We start from the raw sequence: 12,210 nt of genomic DNA on the forward strand, positions 1-12,210 counted from the left end.
CAACCACAGAAGGTCTTGGGAGACCTGGAAGGGGCTGCAGAGCCTTGAGGGCTCAGGACTGGAGAGAAGGCCAGGGCAGCTGGAGTGGGCAAGCCACGGGAGGGCCACCGGATGCGGCTGGAGAGGTGGGCAGGGGTGAGTCCCATGGGCCTGGCCTGTCGGTATAAGGAGTGTCGCTTTAATTCTCAGTGGAAGGCTTTAACACTAGGAGTAATCTTTGTTTTCAAGAGAACTTCTAAAACACCAAATTAAAACAACTGAAAAAAATTCTTCACCCTTAGCGTTCTTAACAGTCTTGGATAACGAAGCACTCTTAATGGCTAGCAAGAGTGTGAACAACTTTTATGGAGGACAGTTTGTGAAAATGCATTGACAGCCCTTTTTCTGTAATGTAACTTTAACCACAGGTTCTAATTATCCCATGAAAACAAATATTTGAAAACATGAAAAATGTATACAAGACTGATCTACAAAGATGACCATTACTGTGCTGTGCTGCTTAAAAGTCCACCCCAAAAGCACGGAAGACTTTAGTATCAGCGATGAGATCTGGTCACAGGTGTCGGACGACCACGCGCTGTCGCTGACAGTAATAAGGCGGAGGGAGGGCCTTCCGAGGGTCACAGTGAGGAGCGGCAGCACCTGTCCTCGCCTCCGACCGGCACCAAGGGCCCCCTCGCGCCAGTCACCATCCACAGCACCACCACAACAGTCCCACAACAGGAGACTCATCATTTCAGAGGCTCACGCAAAAGCTCCTCTCAGCTGTGAGGTAGCGGGCCTAAGAGAGAGTTAATAGGTTTCCTCAGAAAAATTCCTTTTTTCTCATTCTCTGCATAAGATCACTTCTTTTAAAACAGTCAACTAGAAAATGCATATTTATACAAAATGCAATTAAAATTCAAAACGCCACTTAAATATATTATAATATGGTATACAAAATGAGATTTTTAGTCTTTTTCATTAAGTTCTTTCAGCGATTGTGTGGCATTTTAGCAAAAGTCACAATCTCATCAAGTTTAATGCTAGAAAAGTAGTACAAAGAGTCTGAAAGATAATGAACATAAGCAACATCATGTTTAGTAACCTCCACTTCAGAGATGGAGCCTTTGAACTGGCAAGCAATTTATTCCATTTCCAAAGCAATTTTCCTATTGTATTGAAAATTTTACCTCAGTATTTAAAAACAATAAGATGATGAATAATGGATTTTTTCAGAGACAGGATAAGCAGAAAATCCTGTGTGTCTTTGTTGCCTAGTGTCATACACACTTAATTGGTTTGTCACTCAAGAAAAATCAACGTTTCCAGCAATTAAGTATAATTCTAGAAACATATTTTTAAAATGAGTAAAAACAATGTGAACAAAGACGACAGAACAGATGATACCAAACCCAAGAGTACTGCCACACTAAGAAATGGAGACAGCTCTCTTAGCTGCTGCCAAAGGTTTAGAAAAATTGGGAACTTTCAACAAAAAACACTCAAGTACTAGAAGGTGCATAATTTACGTGTATCTAAGTAAAAGTAAAAGTAGGTCAATACAATAACTAGCTTAAACTCACACTAAGTATCTAACAGCCTTACTGTTTCCATTTTAATGAGAAGCATTTCTGAGAAGCCAACTGATAGTAAAGGGAGAAACCATTTAAAATATGCCTAATGCTTAAACCTTCTTTAAGAAAAATAAACACTGCCCTCTTTGCCTACATATTAATAAAGTAGAAAAACAAAGCAACAAAGTGCTATAAAGAAATGTGTGTGTTTCCTTCATCAAACACAGCTTCCGTGTTCAAGTGTGTCACTGATGAGTCATTAATAAGCAGCAAAACTGTATACTGGGAAATTGGGACTCTTCCCTTCCTACAGTAGCAGAGGAGATAAACAGCAGAATAGTTGTAAAAAAAAAAAAAAAAAAAAAAAAAGGTAAAGGAACATTGCCTGAAAAGCACGCCCTGACCTTAGCAGTAAAAACAAGCAAGAAGGGCAAGGGCCAGTCAGTCCCCACGCCCAGAGATGCCCCCCACGTGGACTATATACACAGTAACCTCGGAGCCACCGACTCCTCTTCCACGTGTTCTGTAAAAAACCTCAATACCAATTTCTTAACATAAGAATTACACCAACACTATACATGAATTGAAACAAGCTTCTAAATTAGAGTTAATGGGACAATATCTAATATTATGTAAATGCCAATCCAGAAATTAAAAGATAAGTGGGCCAATTAGCTCAGGACACATAATCCAGTTACCTAAAACTATGATGTTCACAATCACCAAATCTATCTTCATGCTAATACTGTCAGTTGTAGAAAATGAAGTGAAACATATCTGTTCTGGCAGGTTTAAAGAATTTCATAAACTCGAGTGAACTACAGATCCTTAAAAATATGTCTCTGATTCCAAGGAGTCCTGGGCCTGAGCACTTTGATAAATGCTATCTTAAGAATCATTTAGTAGGGGTGCCTGGGTGGCTCAGTAGGCTAAGCGTCTGCCTTCGGCTCAGGTCATGATCCCAGAGTCCTGGAATCAAGTCCCACATTGGACTCCCAGAATCTGCTTCTCCTTCTCCCTCTGCCCCTCCCCCTGCTTGTGCTCTCTCTTTCTCTCACTCTCTATCAAATAAATAAATAAATAAATCTTAAAAAAAAAAACAAAGGAAGAATCATTTGGTACTTGGAAAAACCTTTTCAGCTGTGAATCATCACAAAAAAGAAGTTTCATCTTTATAACTAGAGTAAAGGCATTTTTTAGATCATCATCATAAATGTAAAATTTTTAAGATTCAGAGAAAACTGTGTATAGACACTCAGAATGAGAAAACTAGCATTAAAAAAACTGTGTTGCCTCTATTAAGAAACACACTACTATTTTAGAGATAATCAGACAATAGCCATCTGTTCTCAGCATGACTCTCTTCTCAAACAGTAAAGTTTAACTATTGTAATACTGCAAATGACTCTAGGCAGGGCCAAAAGCCACACTGCAACGTGAAGCAAAGGAAAGGTACTAACAGACATGGATAAACAAAGTGATGTCCAGTGTCCGTCATTCTTTTTTCAAATGTGAAGATAATTTGAATGACACCGGTACCATTTAAAAGACAGAAATGAAAAATATCAAGTAACAAATACCTTACTTTTATTCAACTATACATACTGCAAAAAGAAAATCAATGCCTCACATTAGTTCACAGAATATGATCTTAACAAGTAATTGCACTCTTACTGAACTATTAAATACTATGCGTGGGACACAGCATTTCATTCACCTAATAACTTCCAAAAAAAAACCCCTAATCCCCCGCAAAAAACCAAGAACATCCTCCTGTATTAACCATACTCAAATCATATCAATTTGTCCCCTTGAAATTTTCATAAAGTACAAACCCAATGATGAAAAATTTTATACAGGTTGTAACAATTTATGATCACTATATTTTAAATATATTGTGTCCTAAAGTAGTATGATTATAATGAAATAAAAGTAGTTTGACTCTAAGGAAAACCTGAGAACCTTTAAAATACATTACTACAATTCCTTATACATTATGAACACAAAAAGACATTTTTATATGGTCAAAGAAAAAGCCTTTTAAAGCTCACAAAGCAAGAAAAGCCCATATCAAAGCTGTTTTTCTAACAACCAATTAGCTTTCAATTGCCAATGTGGAAGAAAAAGACCTCATAATATAAACTTTTGTTCTTGGAAATATAAGACTGAATTTGCACTTTTTATTTTTTTATCTATTTTTTAGCTGTATTCTAATTTACAGATTTCCCAAAACAGAAATACTAGAAAAGCCATAATTTTGATATAAAACTTTAATCTACTCACTTTACAGTTCTGAAGTATGAAATTAGAGATTTATTATATATTAAGTCAAAAGTACCCTAAACACAGTTAGCTTTGTTAAGTACATCTCACTGCAATAAGAAAACCTCCAGAGATGGGGTGCAGGGGGTGCTGAGAGGCAGGGCGCTAGGTCTCTCTCAGAGGTGAAGAAAATCCTCCAACCCTGCCTGTGGTGATGGCTGCATTCACCTGTGAATACATAAAACCCTGAATTTTACACTCTAAACGGGAGACCTGTAGCCAAAACTTGTTAGTGAATGGAAAAATAAATAATAAGACTGACTTTCAAATACAAAGAGTAAAGACAAAAACAGAACAAAGGTAAATGACTCCTTCCTGCCAGTTCCAGAACAAGACTTGAGCAGATGCCCTCCCCCCACCTCCCCCATAAGCACAGCTATAACCCTGGAAATGACAGAGGGAAAGGTGAAGAGAAGGAGGCAGACCAGGAGGGACCCGGACTCCAGAGGTCACACAACAGTTGAGCTCCCAATGCGCTCCTTCGGCCTCATTTATCCCGAATTGTGTACCAGAGAGTCAGCAGCCAGAAAAACCACGGACATAAACCAAAGAGAGCCCCAAGAACAGCCCGGGCCCTCCTGCCCATCCCTACCACTGTCACAGGAACCCAGACGTAAAGGCCCCCCAGGCCATACTGCAGGAGGCCAGAGGCTGCAATAAACAGGCACTCCTCCCCTTCCCAGACAAGGGGACATCAGCAGAGCCCCACGCAGCACCGCAGACCCCATCTCTGCCCAGCGGTAAAGGGGGCACCCTCTTCTCCCAGGTGTCAAAGGGAACCCGGCTTTCACCCCACCTGCCAGCAACAAGGCAGCACCACCTCATCCCACCTCCCTACCCCCCAGTCCCAAGTGGTGTTAGAGGAGGCCTGATAAAACAGAAGATTATTTAAATAAAGTCCAGAACCTCACAGCATAATACCCAAAATGTCCAGGATACAATTTAAAAAAAAAAAGGACCAAAAGCCAGGAAAATCTCTACTCCTGAAGGAAAAATAATCAACAAATGCCAACATCAAAGGGATGCATATGTTGAAATTATCTGACAAGGATTCTAAAATATCCATCATAAAAATGTGTCTATGGGCAATTACAAACATACTTGAAGCAAATGAAAACAAACAGGGGCGCCTGGGTGGCTCAGTCATTAAGCGTCTGCCTTCGGCTCAGGTCATGAACCCAGGGTCCTGGGATCGAGCCCCGCATCGGGCTCCCTGCTCAGCGGAAAGCCTGCTTCTCCCTCTCCCACTCCCCCTGCTTGTGTTCCCTCTCTCGCTGTGTCTCTCTCTGTCAAATAAATAAAATCTTTAAAAAAAAAAAAAAAAGAAAAGAAACAAACAGCTATTTCAGCAAAGAAAGCTAATATGAAGAAGAATCAAATGGAAATTCTAAAACTAAAAAATACAATAACGGAGATTTGAAAACTTAATGCGTAGGGTTCAGGGGCAGAAAAGAAGAGACAAAGAAAAATCAATGAAACTGAAGAATAAACAACAGAAACCAATCTGGACAGAAAATGGACTTAAAACAAATGAGAAACTCAGGACATTTAAGACACAAGAAAAGATCTCACAAGGTGTCTCCAGAGAGAGTGTTAGAAGAGATGAAAGAGGGTGGGACTAAAAAAGTATTTAGACAAATAATGGCTGAAAACTCCTAACTTGACAAAAGATGTAAACTTGCAGATTCAATATGCTATGTGAACCCCAAACAGTATAAACCCAAAGAAATCTATGCCAAGACCCATAATAATCAAACTACTGAACTAAAGACAAGAAAAAAAGCTTGGAAGCACTGGGAAATGACATCTTACCCACGGGAAAAGAAAACATTCCAATGACATCAGATTTCTCATCAGAAATCATGGAGGCCAGAAAGAAGTAGCATAACATTTTCCAAGTGCTAAAATAGAAAAAGGACTGTCAACCCCAAATTGTATATCTGGTAAAATTACCCTTCAGGAATGAAGGAGAAATAAGACCTTCTAAGATGAAAGAAAACTAAGAGAATTTGTTTTCAGCAGACCTACACTAAAAGAATAGCAAGGAATTCTTAGAAGAGAAATAATAAGGAATTCAGGAACTTCAAGAAATAAGAGAACAACAGGAATAGTGAAAACATGGGTCAATATAATAGGCATTTCTTCTCCTTTTGAGTTTTCAAGATTATGTTTGAGAGAGAGAAAAATTAACACTGTCTGATGTGTAACTCTAGTCATATGTAAAGGAAATATTTACGTACTTTTGCAAAATTAAAATATTTATGTAATTGTACAAGATAATTACTTTACCAGTAAGGATGAATAAAGGGATGTAAAGAGGTACCGATTCTTCACTTTACTAACACCGATAAAATACCAACACCAGAATACTGTGATGAGTCACATATGTATAATGTCGTATCTAGAACTACCACTAAATAATATTTATACAATGAGATACAATGGAAAACCACCATAGGTAAATCAAAATGGAATTCTCAAAATTGTTCAAGTAACCCACAGAAAAACAGGAAAAAGAAAACAAAGAAACAACACAGCAATCAAAAAGGAAAATGGCAGATATAAGCCCTACCTTGGCAATCATTACACTGAACATAAATGTTCTAAATATATCACTCATAAGACAGAGATTGGCACAGTGGATAAAAAACATAAGCCAACCATATGCTGACTACAAGAAACTTACCTCAAATATAAGTAGGCTGAAAGTAAAAGGATGGAAAATTATATGCCAGGTAAACATTAATCAAAAGAAAGCATGAGTGGCTATATTAATATCAGAAAAAGTAAAGCCCAGAGCAAAAATATTACTAGAGACAGATGGAAATTATAAAATAATGAAAGCGTCAGTCCATCAAAACAGAGCAATCCCAAACATGTCTGCACCAAATGACAGACTGGCAAAACAGTAAAGTAAAAATTGATAAAATCAAAAGGAAAAATACACAAATGCACAATTAAAGTTAGAGACTTCAACAACCCACCCTCAACAACCAAGAGAACAACCAGACCATAAATTAACAAAGATAACAGGATCTCATCAACATTTCAGAACATTTCACCCAACAAGAGCACAATACACCTTCTTTTGGGCCCTGAAATTCTTCCAGTATAGACCATATTCTTGGTCACAAGACAAACCACCAAAATTAAATGAAGTAACACGAAGCATGTTCTTTAACCACAAAGAAATCATGCTAGAAATTAGTAACAGAAAAATAACAGCAAATTTTCCATACACATTCCTAAGTAATCCATGAGACAAAGGGGAAGTCTCAAAGTAAAACAAAATGCCAAAATTTGTGGGACACAGATAAATCAGTGCTGAGAGGGAAATTTACAGCACAAAATCCTTATGTTAAAAAAAGAGGAAAAGTCTCCAGTCAATAATCTAAACTCCCACCATAAGAAACAAGAATGAGAAGATAAAAAATAAAACCTAAAAAAGCAAGCAAAAAGAAGGAAAAATAAAGCACAGAAATTAATAAAACTGAAAATAGACAACTACAGAAAAAATAAGAAAAATAAAAGATGGCTCTTTGAAAAAAATCAAACCTCTGGTAAGACTAACCAACAAGAGTGAAGGCACAAACCACCAATATCTGAATGAAACAACATCAAAAAGATAGTAAGAGAATATATTACAAACAACACTACACACATAAATATGGCAACTTTCCTGAAAAGGACCAATTCCTCAATGGGCACAATCACAACTCACCCCAAACAAAATAGCTCATTTGAATAGCCTAGTTAACTATTAAAGAACTGAGTTTGTAAACTGAAACACCCAAAAAAGAAATCTCTAGTTCCAGACGGTTTCACTGGAAATTCTACCAAACATTTAAAGAAGAGAGCAACTGTATTTGTATCTTCCAGAAAGCAGGAGAGAAGGGAACACTTTCCAAGTCATCTCATGAGGCCAGGCATCAGGGGTAACATCTGACAGTCACTGCCGTTCCATTCATGGAAAAGAGACATTTACAGTCAAGTGCAATCTGTGTTCTGAGGGGAACAGGAGCCTGTAGGAGCCAGCAGGGACATCTAATTCTATCCTGGCTGGGGTTGAGATAATGGAAGGCTTCAAAAGAAAAGTAATTTTCGATGTTGACAGTCAGGAATATAGCCACTGAAATACGGAGATTTTAAATGTCAGAAGATACAACTAGAAGAATCCAAGATAAGTGCCTTGGGGGTGAGAGGCTGGGGTAAGGAGGAAGGAATAAGTGGAGTACAGAGCCACAGTATATTCTCATTAGCCTTTTACTATATGTTATTATGATAAAATACAACCAACCTTCACAAAATAATGTAAAAGCACAACTTCCAGTCAAGATCCATCTCTCCCTGCTCCTCTTACCTAAGTCCAACTATAAGCTTGGAAATAAAGCAAGAGCCAAACAAAGGAGAGCTCTGGAAGGTGGTAAGAAGGCAGCAGTTAAGAGGAAGAGGGTTGGGGGGGCTTGGGACCAAGGACTGAGAAACGATACAGTGGCGGGACATCCTACATGCCCTCACCCAACAGAAGGAAGGAGATAGGCCTGGCATTACCTAACTCCCAACCTAGCAAGAAAAGGCAGCCCAGAAAGATCACTCCTCCCCTGGAGGGAGCAAGAGTCCACCACCACCAGCAAGAGAGATCAACAAGTGCCGTGGGAAATGGCGTCCTTCCCCACGGACCTAAGACTCCCCTGTCCCATCAAGGGACAGTGGTGCATCTGGGCAGCAGCAGTTAGAGGAACCCTGCCACAAAAACAGGTTAGAAGCCTCAGAAAGCCCCTGGGTCCCCATGGGCCGAGACGCCCCTCTCTCACCAGGAGGGAAACCAGGCAGCATCACCAAGCACAGCCCCACTTCAGAAGCAGCCAGTCCAGGAAACTGCTGCTATTCAGGGCCTGAACTCCCCTCCTCTGCCACCAGAGACCAGAGCAGCAGGAAGCACCAGCAAGAGGGATTCCAACGGCCACAGTGGTGCTGAGACTCCCCCCTAACCAGACACACCAGAACAGCCAGCAGGTACATGCAGAGCGGGTACAACCACTGCCCATCCAACAAAGCCTTTTCATCACGCGGACTGACCGTTCCTTCTCTTACCAAGAGACACTGGGCCTGGGGAAATCGCCTCTTCCTCTCAGCAGTGTAAGCAGAGACAAGAAAGAGTCCCAGTACACCACATAAACCAAGCACACCAAAAACTGTAGCACAAAATTAAACTGTCACTGGAATCACAGCTCACAAATGTAGGCCAGGGCCTACAGGGTAAATTTAAATAGGGCAATCACCTGCTCAAGTAAAAGATATAAACAGAACCCACATTCTCCAGACATAATAGACAAAATGTCCAGGATAAAATAAAAAATCATCAGTCATACCAAGAACCAGAAGATTCACAGTGTGAGTTAGAAAAGATGATCAACAGACACACCAAAACTCAAATTAACTCGGATACTGGAATTATGTGACAATCATTTTACCGTTTCTCTTTTCCTCCTTGATAGTACCTATAACAGTGATTGCGTCAGTAATTCTGAGTGGTTGATTTTGGGAGATCATTGTGTGGAAATATGCTACTTATTTCACAAACATATACATGCTTCAACAAGCAATAACAAACTCTCTTGAAACAAACAGAAATTACAAAACTGACAAATACACTAGTGAAAATGAAACACTGCTCCATGGGATCAATAGAAGAGTGAAGATGACAAAGGACAGAATTAGGAAATTTGAGAACAAATCAATACAATTCACATAATCTTAACACAGGAAAAAGAAACCGGGGGGGGGGGGGGGGACCTAAGGGAATTATGTAACACTAACAAAAGACCCAACATTTGTATCACGCCAGTACCAGCAGGAGAGAGAGAAGACAGTGGAAACCAGAGTCCTTGAAGAAACTCCCTAACTTTGGTGAAACAAAACCCAACAGATTAAAAACTCTTACTAAATACCAACCAAGATAAACCAAAAGAAATCCACACCAAGATACATCACAGTTAAACTTGTAAAAATGAAAAACAAATAAAACCTTGAAAGCAATCAGAGAGAAATGACACGTTACCCACAGGGAAACACCATCTTGAGCGGCAGTGAGCTTCTCAACAGGAATCATGAAGGTGAGGTGGACAGTAACCAGTTTTCAAGGCTAATGAAAGAACTGTCAACCAGGAATTCTATATCCAATACATCCATCCTTCAGGAATGAAGGGGAAATAAAAACATCCTAAGGTGGAAGAAATTTCAAAATTGGCTATAGGAAGCACTTCAAATAGAAAAGAATGGGGAAAAAAAAATCCTGGAATACCAGGAAGGAACAACAGAAAGAGCAAAAACATGGGTACGTACATTAGACTATCCCTTATGATCATGAGTTTTATAAATATTTGATGATTTAAACAAAAAGTGTAACACCATCTGATACTCAAGATATGATATTTAAAGTGTAGGGGGAGAAGATGGGTAAAGGGACCAAAACGCAAGTAAGGTTTACACAGTCTGTACTCCACAGACTAAAATACTAATCCCAACGCCCCATGGTGATAAGTCACATACGTATACTGCAATACCCAATAGAGCACACACTACAAAAACTACACAGAGACTTACACTCAAAAACCCTGTAGAGATACCCAAAAAAAGTTCAAATAACCTAAAGGAAGTCAAAAAGAGAAACAGAAGAGGAATGAAAATCAGAAGAAACAAAATAAACAAATAATAAAATAGCACCTACAGCTCTAATGTAGCAATAATTAACTTAAATGTAAAGGGTCTAAATACACCAATCCAGAGAATGACAGAGTGCATAATGGAAAACCAGGATCCAACAAAGAGACTCAATTCAAATTCAACTGAGGTTGAAAGCGAACACCATGCAAACATTAATCCACAATAAAGCAGGAGGAGATTTCAGAGCAAAGAAAATTACCAGAAAAAAGAAGAACATTATGTAATAAAAGAAACACTCTACCAAAAGACATAAGAATCCTAAATATGTACACACCAAATGACAGAGCTTCAAAATACCTGCAGCAAAAACTGAGATGCAAACCGCGACGGAAACCTATTGTGAAATAAGTAGCATATTTCCAAACAATGATCTCCCAAAATCAACCACTCAGAATTACTGACGCAATCACTGTTATAGGTACTATCAAGGAGGAAAAGAGAAACGGTACTTCTGGCCAAACACTGAACACAGGCACCTTAGCAGGTTCTCCTGTAACCCTTCACCATCCTGTAGGAAAACAACAGTATCCCCCCCATTTTACATCCCACGAAATGCGGGTTCAGGTTAATGAGATCCAACAGCTAGTCGGTGAATGAGCCGCGATGCAATTCAGCTCTACATGACCATACTTTCTGACTCTATGTTACAGCTTCTCAAATAGCCCAGAACAAAAGTCACTCTAAAACTCGAATCCTGAAGCAACTGGATATTGAAATGTTCTTTTTCCTCCTCTGTACTAAAAGTTAACAGCTTCGGGGCACCTGCCCAACTCTTGATTTCAGCTCAGGTCCTGATCTCAGGTGGTGGGATCAAGCCCCGCCTAGGGCTCCACGCTCAGTGGGGAGTCTGCTTGAGATTCTCGCTCTCGCTCTGACCCTCCCCCCGCACGCACGCGCACTCTCTCTCAAATAAATAAATCTTTTTTTAAAAGAGTTAATCGCAGGGGCGCCTGGGTGGCTCAGTCGGTTGGGCGACTGCCTTCGGCTCGGGTCATGATCCTGGAGTCCCGCATCCGGCTCCCTGCTCGGCGGGGAGTCGGCTTCTCCCTCTGACCCTCCCCCCCCTCATGAGCTCTCTGTCTCTCTCATTCTCTCAAATAAATAAATAAAATCTTAAAAAAAAAAAGTTAATTGCTTCTACAACTCCTTAGGAATAAAATTTCGATCAACTGTAGAAGGCAGGACTTCCTCTTTTCATAAGTTCCTTTTCATAAGACGCAGTACTCCTCTCTGCGGGCGAGAAATACGTTAAACGTGAGCTGAAACCAGCCAGGGGAGGCGGCTTCCATTTCAATCGAACGGTCTGGGCTTTAAACGTGCAGCTGAAGTGCGGTCCCGCCGAACAGCCTAGCCTGGGAAGTCCCGCTTCCCCTTCGCGGAAAGCACAGCCTCCGGCCAACAAGCGCGGGGCTAAGCGCACCTGCCCCCGGCACCGACGCCGAACCCTCGGCATTTGCGACAGGCCGTGCTGCCCACGCAGGTCTGCGCTTCGTGTCTGCGCGTCCCCGTCCCCGCTGGAGCCGCGCGGAGGCTCGGGCCCCGGCAGTGTGCGCGGGACGGGCGCTCCGCCCGCCGGGCTCGCGCGGGGGCGCCGCAGCCGCACGCC

The 12,210-nt window shown here is 40.6% G+C and overlaps 1 pseudogene; it reads left to right on the forward strand.

Annotated features, from left to right (window-relative positions):
- The first annotated feature begins 475 nt into the window (after window positions 1-475).
- LOC118004712 overlaps window positions 476-12,210 on the forward strand; it is a 14,221-nt pseudogene continuing 2,486 nt past the window's right edge.

The sequence above is a fragment of the Mirounga leonina genome, unplaced genomic scaffold (genome assembly GCF_011800145.1).
Source record: "Mirounga leonina isolate KUSES-001 unplaced genomic scaffold, KU_Mleo_1.0 Mir_93, whole genome shotgun sequence".
NCBI classification, from domain to species: domain Eukaryota; kingdom Metazoa; phylum Chordata; class Mammalia; order Carnivora; family Phocidae; genus Mirounga; species Mirounga leonina.